This window comes from Phyllobates terribilis, unplaced genomic scaffold (assembly GCF_046119375.1).
Source record: "Phyllobates terribilis strain yellow unplaced genomic scaffold, ASM4611937v1 Scaffold_9__5_contigs__length_417890890, whole genome shotgun sequence".
In the NCBI taxonomy this organism is placed as follows: Eukaryota; Metazoa; Chordata; class Amphibia; order Anura; family Dendrobatidae; genus Phyllobates; species Phyllobates terribilis.
The window spans coordinates 202,919,052-202,937,488 of NW_027362769.1; the positions used below are offsets into that span (position 1 = coordinate 202,919,052).

Below are 18,437 nucleotides of genomic sequence, written 5' to 3' on the forward strand. Positions count from 1 at the left end.
GGGGTGTGGGGATGGCTACTAACCTTATGAAGTTAGTAGTCAGTAGACAGGTGTATTTCTGATTGCTCAACAACACTGATCAGATTGTTGATTGATAAAAGGAATACTCTGGCTATGCATGCTTTAGAAACAATAGCTAAAATTAAAGGGGATTTGGAGTTCTTTTCTTCATCTACGGAATATTTTGCCACAGATAATGAGGTAAAACTAAGACTGGCTAAGTCTGAAAATGATTTAATAAATAAAAAAGCAAAAAAATATGAAAGAGATATAAAAGACTCTAAAAAAGAAAAAATCCAATCACCACTTCAAATTTCACCTGTTCCCATCATCTCTATGCAGAGAACAACTAGGGATAATCCATCATCCCCTATTCTAAGCAATGATACTGATAACCATACAAAACAAGTGAATAGTTTTCAAAAACTGTTTTTTATGAATAAAAAACAACAAGCAATATATGAGACTCATAAAAAGAAGTTATCCATTAACAATAATTACAAGAAAAATACTGCATTTAATTCTAATTTGGAAAAAAATAATGACCTTATAATAGAGGGAATGTGTATGGAAATTACTCCTCCCTCCATACTGATTACTGATCCACCTATTTTATCCACACAAGCAGCAGATGTAGAATTTATTGCTAATCCGTCTACTATTTCCACACAAGTAGCAGATATTGATGAACTGAACTTCACATTACATATTAACACACAGGAGATATCCCATAGTGGATCTAATATCTCAGAGCTTTCTAGTGCAATACAGACTCCTATTGCTGGGGAGTCATCTGGACAGATCCCGATAGCGGATACACTGAATATTTTTAATCAAGGGAGACCCTCTGATAAAACAAGTGGTATAAACCACATAAAACCCCCTATAAACAGAATGACATCCTTGGAATTATCTCCGATTTTGAATGAGAATAGTATCTTGATAAATCCTCAAACACAGAATGCAGTTGCATCTCAAACTAATAAAACGAAAATTACACATTTTTTTCACGTGGTCCCCGGACGTTGTCCAAAACGAAGAAGAAATTTAGGGGATGTAGAGGGAGTGGAAAAACCCGAGGTGTCAACAACAAAAATAGTCCAAATGCCGAAATTGAGACACAATCCAAATATAAAGAAAATGAAATCTTGCCAATGAACCAGAATACAAATTCCCTGCAGATAGAAACCCCTATCGGTTGTGGGGGTATTTTTAATATTTCTAGCTATGTGCTATCTGAAGCTGAACAATCCTTGTTAGGTCGAGGATTATCTTTCTGTCCAGCTGTCCCATTTAATAATTTCACTCTGTTCTGTGATTTAAATGAATTTATAAGGAAATTGACACTAAAAAGGCATTTTCTATTGGAAAATAAGAGAAAATCACATCCTATTAGTTCATGCTCAACAGTATCCCCCTCCATTCAAGAATCTAATATACCAGGCCCCCCATTACTGGACCCTTTCACTCATGTAAATGTGAAGGGGAAAAATAATTTCTATCCATTACATCACAAAGGTTCACACCTTGAAACTTTCCAACAATTAATTTTGAGGGACCTTAGGACATTCCCCCCAATTTCAAAAAAAGTGAACAACTTGAGCTACCAGGAGAAATGTGCATTAAAAACCCTTCAGGATAATAAAGAAATAATTATAAAGAGAGCAGATAAGGGAGGTGGGACTGTGATAATGAACAGGGGCTGGTACATCAAGGAGGGCCTCAGAATCTTAGACGACTCAAACTACTACGTGAAATTAGAAGCAGACCCATCTGTAACCATTTTTTTGGAGTACAAAGGACTTGTAGCAGGGGCCTCTACAGCTGGCTTCCTCAATAAAAAAGAAAAATCCTTTTTAGACATTAAAAAATTCAAAGTCCCTTATTTTTATTTTTTACCCAAAATTCATAAAGATAAATTTAATCCCCCTGGACGTCCTATTATTTCTGGTATTAATTCTATCACATCCAACTTATCCCACTATATTGATCTTTTTTTACAGAAGTACGTTTTATCCCTAGATTCTCATTTAAAGGATTCTACACATTTAATTAGACTATTGAGAGAATTACCCCCTCTTCCAGGCTGTCTTCTTATTACACTCGATATAAGCTCTCTTTATTCCAATATCACACATGTATTGGGTTTACAGGCAATTAAAATATTCCTAGATGAGGACCCTAACTTACAAGATCCTCAAAAAAATTTTTTATTGAGGGGTATAACTTTCATTCTTGAGAACAATGTATTTTCTTTTGAGGGGGTGATGTATCGGCAGCTGAGGGGCTGCGCGATGGGGACGAGGTTTGCCCCCAGTTATGCAAATCTATATATGGGGGCATTCGAGTCTATCCACATCGCGCAATCCCTCGGCGCCGATAAACCCATCGTTATGTACCGCCGCTTTATAGATGATCTGTTTATCATATGGAGGGGAAATACTGTGGAGGCTGCCAAATTTATTGATGAATTAAACTCTAACGACTGGGGTCTTTCCTTTACCTCTACCATATCTGAGAGTAATATTCAATATCTTGACCTTCAGATAAATATAGACAATTCGGGTAAAATATCCACATCTACCCACTTTAAGGAAGTGGATGTAAATAGCTATCTTGAATTTGACAGTGGCCATCTACCCAGCTGGATTAGAAATATTCCATATGGTCAATATTGGCGTGTCAGAAAAAATTGTACACATGATTCGGATTTTTTCTGGAATCTAAGGTTTTACAAAAACGTTTTAGAGCTAAGGGATACCCCCGGAAATTATTAGAGGATGCTTTCTCCAAAACTAGATCCCTATCACAGAACCTGTGTATCAACAAATCCAAGAATACCAGCCAAGAGCCAAACAACGATTTCAATTTAAATCTGATTACTATTTATGGTAAACCTACGCAAGTGTTATCCAGTTTATTAAAAAAATACTGGTTCATTTTAAGTAATGATCCAATATTAACTGGTCATTTACCGGAATTTCCTCATGTCATATATCGGAGGAGTAAAAATCTAGGAAACTATATAGCCCCTAGCAATACAACAATTGGTAGAAGACCGAACCATTCAGCTCCTATTAGCAATAATGGATGTTATAAATGTAATGTCCCTAAATGCTTATGCTGTCAATCCATTGATAACGGAGCCAAAACATTCGTCTCTGCGGTCACTGGAGAGATATGTCCCATTCGCTTTAGACTTACATGTCAGTCCTCATATGTGATCTATCTGCTCCAGTGCACCTGCGGCCTGCAATACATTGGCCGCACTATCCAGGAAATACACTCCAGACTAAATAAACATCGCCAAAATATTAGAAACGGCTTTCCCCTACATAGTGTTTCTAATCATTTCTTAAAAGAACATCAAAAAAATCCTAATAACCTAAAACTAACTATCATTGATCATATAGTTGATACACACCCTGATAGACTAAATCGTCTCATTACACGTGAAAATTATTGGATTTTCAAAATGGGAACCTTGTCTCCTGAAGGTTTGAACCTTAATATAGAGAAGACAACTTTTTAAATAATTGTTTTCATATTTTAGCAAATTTATTATATATATCTTTTATATGGAGGAGGAGGGGGGAGGAGAGAGAGAAGGAGGGAAGAGGGGAAAGGAGAGAGGGAGGGGAGGAGGGAGGAGAGAGAGAAGGGAGAAGAAATTTAAAGAAAAATTTTTTATTTTTTTTTTATTTTTATTTTTATTTTTTATTTTTTTGGAATTTTTTTTTTTTTTTTTTCTCTTTTTTTTCTCTTTCCTTTCTTCGTCTACTTTTCCTAATTATAATGATAGAAACTGATTGTAATTTTATACTTTATATTTATGCATTGTTTTTTGTTGTATGTAAAAATTATTATTATTATTTTTTTATATAATCTAAAATATAGGGTGGTAGATGACAATATATCCTATGAAGTATTAAGATTATAGGATTCACAAGTTTTGTTTTTTTTTTACAGCGAATCCTTTTTATAAGAACCCTATATGCTTCATTAGGCATTATTTTATAACAATCCTTTTTACTCTATTGAGCATATATGAACTCAAGGAGTTAATATAGAGGTATTACTCTGTATCTGGCCCCGCCCCTTTTAAGTAATTGTATACCTAGTCAAATGTATATAAGGATCAATTGTTTGCTGCTTGTCACACCTGATGAAGGTGGCTGTGTCCACCGAAACGCGTTGTGTGTGTATTAATAAATCAGTCCTTTTAATATTTTTGCCCTGTTATTGGCGCTCTGGTACCGCTATTCATATTCACTGATTGTCCTTTTCCCCCTGTTGGGGTGCGGTAGAGCTGCCTTTAATCTATTGTTTTTTCACCTGTGGGAGCAATTTAATTAAAATTACTACCCTGGTTTTCCAAGCTGCGCTGCCTTAACCCCTCCGGAGCGCTGCCTGGGGTGTTGGTGAAGCTGGGCGTCTATCTCGGCATTACATGCTACTAATCTGACCACGTGATATACCACCAAGAGATCAGGATCTGTGAACGCCGCTGGAAATAGATGACAGCCACCAACAGAGCGGAGCTTGTGGAGCTTTACACTGGGGTTGTGCAGAGGTGCACAACTTCATAAGGTTAGTAGCCATCCCCACACCCCTCTACAAATTTCAATACTGAGTCACCCATTGCGCCTTGTTCTCTCCTCTCTTTACATACGCAGTAGCTTAACAAGACAGTTTTAATGCCCCTTGGAAGAGACGTGGAGGTCGCAGTAGCTTAGCAAGACGGTTTTAATGCCCCTTGGTAGAGTGGTGGAGGTCGCAGTGGAATAAAAAGACAATATTAATGCCCCTTGGAAGAGTGGTGGAGGTCGGTCGCAGTGGAATAAAAAGACAATATCAATGCCCCTTGAAAGAGACGTGGAGGTCACAGTAGCTTAACAAGACGGTTTTAATGCCCCTTGGAAGAGACATGGAGGTTGCAGTAGCTTAACAAGACGGTTTTAATGCCCCTTGGAAGAGTGGTGGAGGTCGCAGTGGAATAAAAAGACAATATCAATGCCCCTTGGAAGAGTGGTGGAGGGCGCAGTGGAATAAAAAGACAATATCAATGCCCCTTGGTAGAGTGGTGGAGGTCGCAGTGGAATAAAAAGACAATATCAATGCCCCTTGAAAGAAACATGGAGGTCACAGTAGCTTAACAAGATGGTTTTAATGCCCCTTGGAAGAGACGTGGAGGTCACAGTAGCTTAACAAGATGGTTTTAATGCCCCTTGGAAGAGCTGTGGAGTTCAGAGTGGTTTAACAAGACGGTTTTAATGCCTCTTGGAAGAGATGTGGAGGTCACAGTAGCTTAGCAAGATGGTTTTAATGCCCCTTGGAAGAGCTGTGGAGTTCAGAGTGGTTTAACAAGACGGTTTTAATGCCCCTTGGAAGAGACGTCCACCTCTTGTGACAAATTGCCAGCGTCGACTTCCTGTGGCCGTGGCTGTTCAAATATTTGGGCATCGCTACATGGGATCTCCTCTTCCACCACTTCAAGGAGAGCAGGCGAGGGGCACAAATCTGGAAATGGAACAGTGAACAGCTCTTCAGAGTGTCCAAGTGTGGGATCAGTTTCTGTCTGACGACACTCGGCATGGTGCGAGGAAGGAGCATCAGGGTGAGGAGGAGTATGCGGTCGAGACTCACGGCTACTAAGATTTGACCGTGTGGAAGACAGACCGGAGGTGGTGGTGCCCAGATAACTGGAAGTATTATCTGTTATCCAATTAATAACCTGTTCACACTGATCAGTTCGCAATACTGGTGTTGTTCTGTGCTTCCCTAGTAATTCGGTCAAGAAGTGGGAGCGAGAAGATGTGGCTGTTGGTTGTGGCACATTTTCACCTTGGCCACGGCCCTGACCTCTGCACGCACCATCACCAGAAAGTCCAGTTCCACGTCCCTTGCCACGCGCCTTGCCCATTGTAAAGGAAGTAAAATAGCTTACACTCGCACTATCAATGGAAAAAGGGTAGTAAAAAGTAGATTAGAATCGTGGAAGAGGAAAACCACAGTTCTATTTCTCTGGCCTACACCAGACTATTTTAAACAATCTGAACAATCAGGGAGAACCTATTACTGTTTTTCTTTACGGAATAATTACCAAAAGCTGGATAATAGAGATTTTTTACTGTGGGACGGCAAAACCACAGTTATAATTTACTGGTGTATACCAGACTCTTTTAAACAGATATATTGTGTCTGAACAATCAGGAGACACTATTACTGTTTTTCTTTACGGCAAAAAATGTCAAAAGCAGGATAATACAGAGATTTGACTCGTGGAACTTCAAAACCACAGTTCTATTTCTCTGGCCTACACCAGACTATTTTCAACAGATATATTTGTGTCTGAACAATCAGGGAGACACTATTACAGGTTTTTTTTACGGCAAAAAATGCCAAAAGCAGGATAATAGAGATTTTTTTTACCATGGAACAGCAAAACCACAGTTATAATTTACTGGTGTATACCAGACTTTTTTAAATATATATATTTGCGGCTGAACAGTGAGCGACACACTCAAACTGGTTTTTTTTAGATACAAATGGCCCAAAAGTGGATAATACAGAGGTTTGAACCGTGGAACTGCGAAACCACACTTGTGTTTCTCTGGCCTACACCAGACTATTTTCAACAAATATATTTGTGTCTGAAAAATCAGGGAGACACTATTACAGTTTTTTTTATGGCAAACAATGCCAAGAGCAGGATAATAGAGATTTTTTACCGTGGAACAGCAAAACCACAGTTATAATTTACTGGTGTATACCAGACTTTTTAAAATAAATATATTTGCGGCTGAACAGTGAGCGACACACTCAAACTGTTTTTTTTTAGATACAAATGGCCCAAAAGTGGATAATACAGAGGTTTGAACCGTGGAACTGCAAAACCACACTTCTGTTTCTCTGGCCTACACCAGACTATTTTCAACAGATATATTTGTGTCTGAATTGTCACAGACACACTTTTTTTTTTTTTTTTGGTGGGGGGGGATTAATAAGACGGGTACTTGTACAGTGTGAAGGAGGAAAAAAAAAAAGAGGATTTAGATGAAAAAAAAGGATTTTTCCTGGCCCCCGAGACCTGGAGCTAAGTCCAGCAATTTCAGCAACAGGAGCACACAGGACTGTAATGCAGCGTTTGCTTGTATAACCACTGCGTCTCCTATACAGCCTGCCTGCCTGATATATGGGATGGATATTAGTCCTGAGAAGGACTGTTTGTTTGATCTGGTAGCCTTTACAGACCCTACACTAACTATTTCGCAGTATATATCTCTCCCTAAATCAGCAGCGCTGTCCCTACACTGTCTGATCCCAGCCATCTGTGTCCAAGATGGCGGCGCCCGGTTTTAAATACTCGAGGTGACGCTGTGCGGCCAGCCAATCAATGTAATGCCCACAACCAACATGGCTGCGGCATTACAGTGACTGGCTGGCAATCCCTGCATGTTCATTGGCTCTGTAAAGAGCGCCAAACATGCAGGGCGGAGACCCGAGCTCCCATCCGAGTAACCCGGAAATGCTCGGTGCTCGCCGAACATCCCGAGTAGCGTGATGCTTGGGCGAGTACCGAGCAGTGTCGAGCATGTTTGCTCAACACTAGTAATAATGAGAAATGACACAGGAAAAAAGAATCAAACTCATGAAGAAAGAAAGGTGCAGAAAGTCATGGAAAGTCATGACATCAGCTGAAATCTATCAGTAATTAGAAAGCAATCCTGCCACTTATTGAAAAATAATATCAGTTTGTTCAACTGATGGCCTATAAAAAGGTGTCTCACTACCAGGGTGCCACAAAAGAAACATCTCATGATGGGGAAAAAAAGTGAGCTGTCTCAAGACCTTCGCAACATTATTGTTGCAAAACATACTCATGGCATTGGATACAGAAGAATTTCTAAATTACTGAGGGTTCCAGTGAGCACTGTTGGGGCCATAATCCAACAGTGGAAAGAACATAATTTTACCATAAACCGGCCACCGACCAGGTGCTCCCCGTAATATTTCAGACAGAGGAGTGAGAAGAATTATCAGATGTGTCCATGAACCACCTGTGGAGAGCTACAGAAAGACCTGGAACCAGAATGTACAATTGTTTCAAAGAAAACAATAAGTAATGCACTCAACCTCCATGACCGTTGTGCACGCTCACCACGCAAGACTCCATTACTAAACAAAAAGCATGTTCAAGCACGTTTAAAGTTTGCTCAACAACATTTAGACAAGCCTGTGAAATATTGGGAGAATATAGTGTGGTCAGATGAGCCCAAAATTGAACTCTTTGAATGCCATAATACCCAACATGTTTGGAGGCCAAAAGGCACTGCTTGTCACCCCAAAAATACCTTACCAACAATGAAGTTTGAAGGTGGAAACATCTGTTTTCCCACCAACATCTGTTTTTTAGAATACCGCACTGGCAAACTTCATATAATTGAATATATATGATAATATATATAATAATATAACATATATAATAATATAATAGATGAATGGACAAATGTACTGATACATTCTTGAAAATAATCTGCTGCCATCTACAAGGATGATGAGGAAGAAATGAGAGTGGACAACTCTCAACTGATTTCAGAGAAAGAAAATAAAGCTGCTAGAATGGCCCAGCCAATAACCTGACTTGAATCCAATAGAAAATTTATGAAATGCACTAAAGTTTAGAGTTCATAGAAGGAGCCCACAGTACCTTCAGGATGTGAAGAGTGTTTGTGTGGAAGAATTAACCTAAATCACACCTGAGCAATGTATGCGATTCATTTTTCCATACAGGAGGCATCTTGAAGCTGTCATCACCAACTGCTTTTGTACGAACTATTAATTAAATTTCAGTTAGAGTGTTCAATACTTTTTCCCTTTGTCATTTCTCATTATTACATATAACTTAATTTATTGAAATCCATGGTTTGATTTCTTTGCCTGTGTGGATTGGATGGGTTGTTACTGACATCTGGTGAGAATTTCATGTCAATAGCATCTTTAGAAATATATTTACTTAGAAAATTTGTGACTTGTCCAATACTTATTTCACCCGCTGTACATGTCTGTATGTGCTCTGTGTATATACAGTTGGTACAGAAAGTATTCATACCCCTTTAAATTTTTCACTCTTTGTTTCATTGCAGCCATTTGGTAAATTCTAAAAAGTTCATTTAATTTCTCATTAAAGTATACTCTGCACCCCATCTTGACTGAAAAAATGGAAGCCTCTCCTCAGTGCAAGACATATGAAAGCCCACATAGAGTTTGCTCAAAAACACATGAAGGACTCCCAGACTATGAGAAATAAGATTCTCTGGTCTGATGAGACAAAGATAGAACTTTTTGGTGATAATTCTAAGCAGTATGTGTGGAGAAAACCAGGCACTGCTCATCACCTGCCCAATACAATCCCAACAGTGAAACATGGTGGTGGAAGCATCATGCCATGGGGGGTGTTTTTCAGCTGCAGGGACAGGACGACTGGTTGCAATTGAAGGAAACATGAATGCGGCCAAATACAGAGAAATCCTGGATGAAAACCTCTTCCAGAGTGCTCTGGATCTCAGACTTGGCCGAAGGTTCACCTTCCAACAAGATAATGACCCTAAGCACACAGCTAAAATAACAAAGGAGTGGCTTCAGAACAACTCTGTGACCATTCTTGACTGGCCCAGCCAGAGCCCTGATCTAAACCCAATTGAGCATCTCTGGAGAGACCTGAAAATGACTGTCCACTAGTGATGAGCGAGTATGTTCTGTTAACCCTTTCGTTGAGTATACTCGGGCGAGCACTGAGTAGTTACAGCTGCTCGGTGTTATGTTTGAATCAGTCCCATGTGCATGATTTGCAACTGTTTGACAGCTTTACTACATGTTAGGAATGTGTAAGAAGTAGACATTGCTCCCATGTAATAAAACTGTCAAACAGTTGCAAATCATGCACACGGGACTGATTCAAACATAACACCGAGCAGCTGTAACTACTCAGTGCTCACCCGAGCATACTCGGCGAAAGGGTTAACAGAACATACTCGGTCATCACTACTGTCCACCAACGTTCACCATCCAACCTGACGGAACTGGAGAGGATCTGCAAGGAAGAATGGCAGAGGATCCCCAAATCCAGGTGTGAAAAACTTGTTGCATCATTCCCAAAAAGACTCATGGGTGTACTAGCTCAAAAGAGTGCTTCTACTCAATACTGAGCAAAGGGTCTGAATACTTATGACCATGTGATATTTCAGTTTTCCTTTTTTAATAAATTTGCAAAAATTTCTACATTTCTGATTTTTTTCATTCAAGATGGGGTGCAGAGTGTACTTTAATGAGAAAAAAATGAACTTTTTAGAATTTACCAAAGGGCTACAATGTAGCAAAGAGTGAAAAATTTAAAGGGGTCTGAATACTTTCTGTACCCACTGTACATATACCTGTCATAAAGATGAGCAAATATGTTTGGACCCCTTAGCATTTTACTCAAAAATAGGCAAAATACGTCCGTGCCTGAACATCAGTGGTCATTAGCGTGACAGCACAGGAAACAGGGGCTGATTGGCGGTAACATAGTTACCGCCGGTTAGAGTGCTGCGGGATCATGCTGTCAGATGTCAGCTTGATCCCGCAGCTGTGACTGTGACCCACAGTAAAAAGCTTACCACGACTGACAGGCATCAGCTAATGAGACTTCCACCCTACTACTGTAAACAGCGAGTGCAGGCGCCGCTGATGGGAGGAGTAGTGCTTCAAAAAAAAAAGTTAACATTAATAAATAAATATAAAAAATAAATAACACATTATACTCACCCACACCTAATCCCCGATGCCATTGTCCCCTGTAAAATAAAATCATATACTGACCTTAATGCCTAATCTCGATGCCCATGTCACCTGTAAAAAAAGAAAAAATAATAAACCACCATATCCCCCACCTATCCACTGTAATCCAGGTAATGCAGAGTGTCCCACAACTATCTCACTTATAGAATAGTCACATCTATCCGGTAGCCAGCGATACACTGTACAGATGAACGAGGCACCTTCAAGTCTCTTGAAATTGTACCCAAGGATGAGCCAGACTTGTGCAAGTCCGCAATTCTCTTCCTGATATCTTGGCTGATTTCTTTAGACTTTCCCATGATGCTACACAAAGAAGCAGTGTGTTTCAGGTATGCATTAAAATACATCCACAGGTGTGCATCTAATGAACTCAGATGTTTCCAAACGCATGACATCATCATATGGGCAGTCCAGAAATGTTTAAAGGCATAGTAATCTTAGTGTATGTAAACTTTTGACTTTGCAGTAAGTAATAAAAATACATTAAAACATTCTCTCTCTCATTATTCTGCCATTTGGCAAATATTAAAAATGATGGTAATCCTAACTGACCTAAAATTGGAAAGGTTTATTCTGATTTCATGTCAGATATTGAGAAAAACATGCATATGTGTCTTTTTATATAGTGTACACTGTGTTCCAAATTATTATGCAAATAATATTTTCTCATATTTTCCCAAATTACCTATATGAATTGCAGTCATTGTAATTTTCCAGTCAAATAACTATTAGAGTACAATTGAAAGGTTTTTGTACAAACTGCCTATGATAACAGTATATTTTTAAAAAAATAAAAAACTCAAACTGCACTCAAAATGCATGTTCCAAATTATTATGCACAGCAGAGTTTTCAACCTTTTCATTTTAATAAAGAACAAAAAAATTGTCATTTTTGTAATTATAAGCATTAGCAGGTTATTACAAACTGAAATCAAACAGTTTTCAACTCAAAACTTTATTCTAGGTGATGTTACATTTGCACATAGGACCGCTTGTTCGAAAGGAGCTTCTGAACTCTCTCGTCCATTGAATTTGTCAGGTTTTGGATGGTTTCTGCTTCAATTGTTTTGCATGAGGACAGAATACCCTCCCAGAGCTGTTACTTAGATGTGAACTGCCTCCCGCCATCATAGACACTCCTTTTGATGATGCTCCAGAGGTTCTCAATGGGGTTGAGGTCAGGGAAGCATGGGGGTCACACCATAAGTTTGTCCCCTTTTATGCCCATATCAGCCAGAGATGCAGATGTGTTATGTGCAGCATGAGACGGGGCACCACTTCTCTCTCCCCTTTTCTATTTTATTTTTGATGGGGTTTTTTTTAATCTTAGATATTTTTAATGTCGCTATTAAAAGTCATGTTTTAATAACTTTATTTTCTGCGGATGCCGGAATTTCTTTCCTTGAATTGTTAAATGTGCATGTGTCAATCTGTAAGTTGATGACCGAGTCCACCACCAACAACTTGATTGATAGTGCATGCTGACCGTCCTAGTGTCTGCTGTAAATCCTCTTCTGGCTGCGCAGCTCTGGAACCTCTGGAACCAGGCACCTGTAAATTAAACAGAACACCAGTATACTGCTCATCTCCACCAGCAGGTGGCGACAAAACAGCAGCATTAACATCTCCTGCCAGGCCGACACTCAAATAGAACAGCAGATGGCGCTGGATCCTCACTCCTGCCACTGCTTACAGCTGGGGGGCGAGGCTGCTCATTTGAAGACCAAGGCTCTAAAGAAAGGAAACTTTTTATTTCAAGAGCTGTAGTAGCTGGAATATCTGTGTCAGCCATTACTTGTCTCCTAACTGCCTGGTGTAACATCTGGCTGCTGTACTGAAGGTGCTGACAAGCCATCACTAAAGGGCCCCTGTGCCCTCCGCTTGGAGAATCCGCACATCAGTCTGACCAGGGGCGGACACAGACTGTAGTGGGCCCCTGTGCAAGAAATTTTGGGGGGCCCCCCCTGCCCTTCATAAGGCAACAAAGTTATGTAAACATAACCCCCCATGTGCATCTCTCACCCCCCCATGTGCATCTCTCATCCCCCCCATGTGCATCTCTCATCCCCCCCATGTGCATCTCTCATCCCCCCCATGTGCATCTCTCATCCCCCCCATGTGCATCTCTCACCCCCCCATGTGCATCTCTCACCCCCCCATGTGCATCTCTCACCCCCCGCATGTGCATCTCTCACCCCCCCATGTGCATCTCTCACCCCCCCATGTGCATCTCTCACCCCCCCATGTGCATCTCTCATCCCCCCCCATGTGCATCTCTCATCCCCCCCGTGCATCTCTGATTCCCCCCACTCCTAGTTAATTAATTGTATTTAAAAAAAATAAAACTTGTTATACTTACCCCCATGCAATCCCTGCAGAATCCTGGCGCTCGTCCACGTCGCTGCCACCAGGTTCTCCTGACGTTCGGCCATGTGACGGCGCCACATACATAGCCATCAGCTTTTGTTTTGGCCAAAAGATTTTTAAAGCCGCCACCACGATAAGTTAGACTCTTCTGGCCGGGCCCTACTCTAACCTATTAAAATTTTCTTAAAATATCCAATACTCTTTTTAGATATATTTTTATTTAGTTTTCTTTAAGGGAATGTGTCATATACATTTTTTTTTTAAATGACCAATAATACCACATACAGGGAATACCGCCACACCATGACCAGACCACATATTACCACAACATAGTGACCGAATAATACCACACAGAAGGGAGAAAAACTGCCACACCATGACCAGACCACATATTACCACTACATTACTAATATTACCACCACATTACTAATATTACCATAAGTGTCATTATACACGGGAGCTCTATACATGGTATGTATAACGTAAGTGTCCAGGTAATCTAGTGATCACCAGTGAAATTATACACAGGAGCTCTGTATATAGTGTCAGTGTACAGGTAATACAGTGACATTATACACAGGAGCTCTGTATATAGTGTACAGGTAATACAGTGATCATCAGTGACATTATACACAGGAGCTCTGTATATAGTGTCAGTGTACAGGTAATACAGGGATCACCAGTGACATTATACACAGGAGCTCTGTATATAGTGTCAGTGTACAGGTAATACAGTGATCACCAGTGAAATTATACACAGGAGCTCTGTATATAGTGTCAGTGTACAGGTAATACAGTGATCACCAGTGACATTATACACAGGAGCTCTGTATATAGTGTCAGTGTACAGGTAATACAGTGATCACCAGTGACATTATACACAGTGTACATGTAATAGACTGACTCACCGGTGACGTCTCTAGGTGAAGTCCTTAATCTTCACTTTTCTCCTTCATCCAGCACAGACCGCCATCACGTCTTCCAGCCAGGACTCGTCTCTGCATAAAATAACACAGTTATCTAGAGCACATTCCCCAACTTCTACATTACGCAGCTGAATACAGACGTGCATCCACCATCAATATATGGTTAGTTATTAGGCAACCTACCATTCCAAATATAAATTGTAATCCACCACTGTGCCCCCATTAACTGTAAATAGGCACTTAATATATAATTTAATTAGAACCTCTACTCTTTCCGCCAATTTGTTACCAGTCACACTCCTGCATCCGCAACGCCCCCTACTCTATACTTCCTGCTCCCCGCATTCAATATTTACATGCACCCCCTGCCCCAATTCATTATATCATGTCCGTGCTCTCCCCACCCCATCATCATTTATCATTTACTCTCCCCCACCCCACATTCGTTATGTGCAGCTCATTATCCCCCTACTCCCAATTCCCCCATGTGCAGCTCTCAAACCCCCCCATGTGCAGCTCTCATCCCCCTCCATGTGCCCCTCTCTCACCCCCTCCCCCCCACATGTGCCCCTCTCTCATCCCCCTCCCCCACATGTGCCCCTCTCTCATCCCCCTCCCCCACATGTGCCCCTCTCTCATCCCCCTCCCCCACATGTGCCCCTCTCTCATCCCCCTCCCCCACATGTGCCCCTCTCTCATCCCCCTCCACCACATGTGCACCTCTCTCATCTCCCCCCACATGTGCATCTCCCATCTCCCCCCCCACACACATGTGCATCTCCCATCTCCCCCCCACACATGTGCATCTCCCATCTCCCCCACACATGTGCATCTCCCATCTCCCCCCCCCACACACGTGCATCTCCCATCTCCCCCCCCACACACATGTGCATCTCCCATCCCCCCCCACACACACATGTGCATCTCCCATCCCCCCCCCACATGTGCATCTCCCATCCCCCCCCACACACATGTGCATCTCCCATCCCCCCCCCACACACACATGTGCATCTCCCATCCCCCCCACACACACATGTGCATCTCCCATCTCCCCCCCCTACACACATGTGCATCTCCCATCTCCCCCCCTACACACATGTGCATCTCCCATCTCCCCCCCTACACACATGTGCATCTCCCATCTCCCCCCCCTACACACATGTGCATCTCCCATCTCCCCCCCCACACACATGTGCATCTCCCATCTCCCCCCCCACATACATGTGCATCTCCCATCTCCCCCCCCACACACGTGCATCTCCCATCTCCCCCCCCCACACACATGTGCATCTCCCATCTCCCCCCCCACACACACACATGTGCATCTCCCATCTCCCCCCCCACACACATGTGCATCTCCCATCTCCCCCCCCACACACACATACACACACACATGTGCTTCTCCCATCTCTCCACTCCTAGTTAATTGTATTTTAAAAAAAATAAAACTTGTTATACTTACCCCCATGCGATCCCTGCAGAATCCTGGCGCTCGTCCAAATCGCTGACAGCAGGTTCTCCTGACTTCCGGCCATGTGACGGCACCGTCACATGACCGGAAGTCAGGGGAATCATGAAGGCGCTGCTGCAACAGCGCAGCTCAGCGCTGAAATGTCCCGGACCCGGCGCATAGCATGGGGCCGGGGGCCCCATGAGGAGAGAGACGCACAAGAGGGGGGCCCCCGAGGGGGCCCCTACCGGCCGGGCCCCATACTGGAGTCAGGGCAGTCATGCCCTGATGGCGGCCCTGCTGGAGGCTGGAGGGGCCCCCTCTCCCTCGGGGCCCCCGTTCAATGAACCGGCTGCACGGGCGGTAGTTCCGCCCCTGAGTCTGACGACTCCTGTCTGTCCGGACCTTGGCTCCCGCAGACTTCCTTCTCCCTGCGCTCCTTGTCTGTGCTCTGGAAACTGGTAAGTAAGGAAACCCTGTGTCTCTTCTGATATGTGAGGCCAGTGGCTGGCTGGTAAATATTAGCCTGGGGGGCAATCACAACAGTGGCCCATGAGTAACATCCACTGGCGGGCATAGAGAGAAAAGGGCCCCTGTGCAAGAATAATATATGGGCCCTTTGCAGCCCAAGAGCTCCTAAAAATGCAAAATTGCACCTGCTTTGAAGGTAGAAATGGGCCCGCTTACCTATTGGGCCCCTGTGCAGCCACACAGGTTGCAACAATGATATGCCCACCCCTGGTAACCGCCCATCCTTAACACGTTTACTTCCAGCTGCTTCGTAGGCTATGTTCACACAACCTTACTGTTTGCCTGAGTGCTGCCCGTGAAAAAAAATGCCAGCACTCGGACTAGTTCAGATGAGAGTACTTGTAACATCCCTGGCGGCGTGCTGGCATGGCTTACCACCTCCCACCATGCAAGACCGATATCTTACCTATCAGTCCAGGCTGCACACTTTGCTCCATTACTTGCTGTGTGCATGTCTCTTGTCTGATTGCTTAGGGCGGCGGCGCAGGTACTGCCTGATTCTTAAAGTTACTGTGTGCGCACTCCTAATGCGTCCCCAGCCTATTGCTGTGAGTCACTGGATACTTAAACCCCCTCCACCCAGTAGGAGGCGCCTGAGCAACACTTTCTTTCAGTGTGTTCTGTGCAACTGAGTTGCCAGGTCCTGTCCTGTATCTTGTCTGTTTATGCCACCCTAGGGGCTGTATACCCAGGCCTGTTACCTGTATCTGTGACTTCTAGTCTGTTTCCGCCACCCTGGGGGCTGTATACCCAGGCCCGTTACCTGAATCTGTGACTTCTGGTCTGTTTCCGCCCCACTGGGGGCTGAGTTCCCAGGCTCGTTCCTGTGTCTTGTTCCTGGCTCTGTTCCTGTCTGAACTGTGTCCTAACCCGTTACCTGTTTGTCTCTATGTCCGATCCTTTCCTTTTCCTGCAGTGTCTGAACCTGCACCTAACTCCAACTCGTTGTCTCTGTACTTCTGTTTGTGAGTTTTGTGTCCACTTGCTACTTCATTGTAAGTACCTTGTGTGTATCTGGTTCTGCTTGTCCCATTTCCCTGCCTCCGTATCTACCTCCTGTGTTCTAGCCATCTTCCTGTGTTTCCCAGTCTGTTCCATGTGAATTCCAATGGTAAAAATCACTCAACAGTCCTTATAGTTATAAAAATAGTCCATAGTCAATTATGCCAAACTGATGTTTAGTTGGCAAATAAAATATAATATCCTGGGAAATCCGGTGGTTCTTAATAAAAGGTAGCACTTCGTATTCAAAGATCAAGTCATTCAAATCTCCCTTATACAAGATAATATTGCTGAGAGTGTACGGTGAGCTGGAAATCCTGCTGGTATTGTGCAATGGAAATGATACTTACGTGGATTTAGTGGGGCACCGGTAGGTGGGTAGATGCAGATGCTGCTTTGAGGCTTACCTTCTTTTTCCTGATCCACGCCGGCGTCCTAACTGCGCTGGTGCAAACCGATGCTAGCCGTGGGGAGGTAAGTATGCGCGCTAGCAGGGAGACGTCCACGTGCTTCTTTGGTGAATGCTTGCATCACGGAAGGAGGAAATCAGCTTAGCAGTGCCAGGGGCACTCCGGCCGGTAGCGTCCCTGGTTACTAATCTTGGCTGCACGATGCATACTGGAAAGCAGACAGCGGGTGACGTCACATGTATGGCAAGTCCAAGAGCCCAAAAGGCTGACCTACGCGAAGGGGACGAAGGGAACTACGAATTCCGCGAAACACGTAGGTCCAAGAAAGCATCATATCCATTGCGCAATACCAGCAGGATTTCCAGCTCACCGTACTCTCTCTGCAACATTATCTTGTACTAGATGGTGGCCCGATTCTAACGCATCGGGTATTCTAGAATATGTATGCGGCCAACCAGGCGCAATCAGCAAAGCGGTATTTAAATTTGGCGCCAATATCGCTGATTGGTCACGGCTGCCGGCCGCGACCAATCAGCGAGCCGTGTTAGTGAGGACCGGAGAGCGTGTTTAAATTTGGCGGCAAAATCCCTGATTGGTCGCGGCCGGCGACCGCGACCAATCAGCCAAGCGGTGTTTAAATTTGGCGCCAATATCGTATTAGTGAGGATCGGGGAGCGGAGCTGCCTGTGCGGGTACTTCCACTGCGAGCAGCCGGGAGATGACCGGCTGCTCGCAGCCGAAGTATCCCGACCGGTGGCGCCGCTCCCCGGTCCTCCTTTCACACTTGCCGTCAGGAGATCAGCGGCCCTAGCCGCTGATCTCCCGACGGTGGCCGCATGGAGGTCAGCGGCGCCACCGGTCGAGGTACTTCTGCTGCGAGCAGCCGGGAGATGACCGGCTAGCACCGGTCAC

At 43.4% G+C, this 18,437-nt stretch overlaps 1 long non-coding RNA gene across 1 annotated transcript in view; it reads left to right on the forward strand.

Moving 5' to 3' along the window:
- Positions 1-15,995: 15,995 nt before the first annotated feature.
- The window catches only part of LOC141160920 (uncharacterized), a 58,527-nt gene continuing 56,085 nt past the window's right edge, over positions 15,996-18,437 (forward strand). Inside the window, exon 1 of the long non-coding RNA XR_012250573.1 lies at positions 15,996-16,043. This is a non-coding gene — a long non-coding RNA (uncharacterized lncRNA). The remainder of the gene's footprint in view (positions 16,044-18,437) is intronic.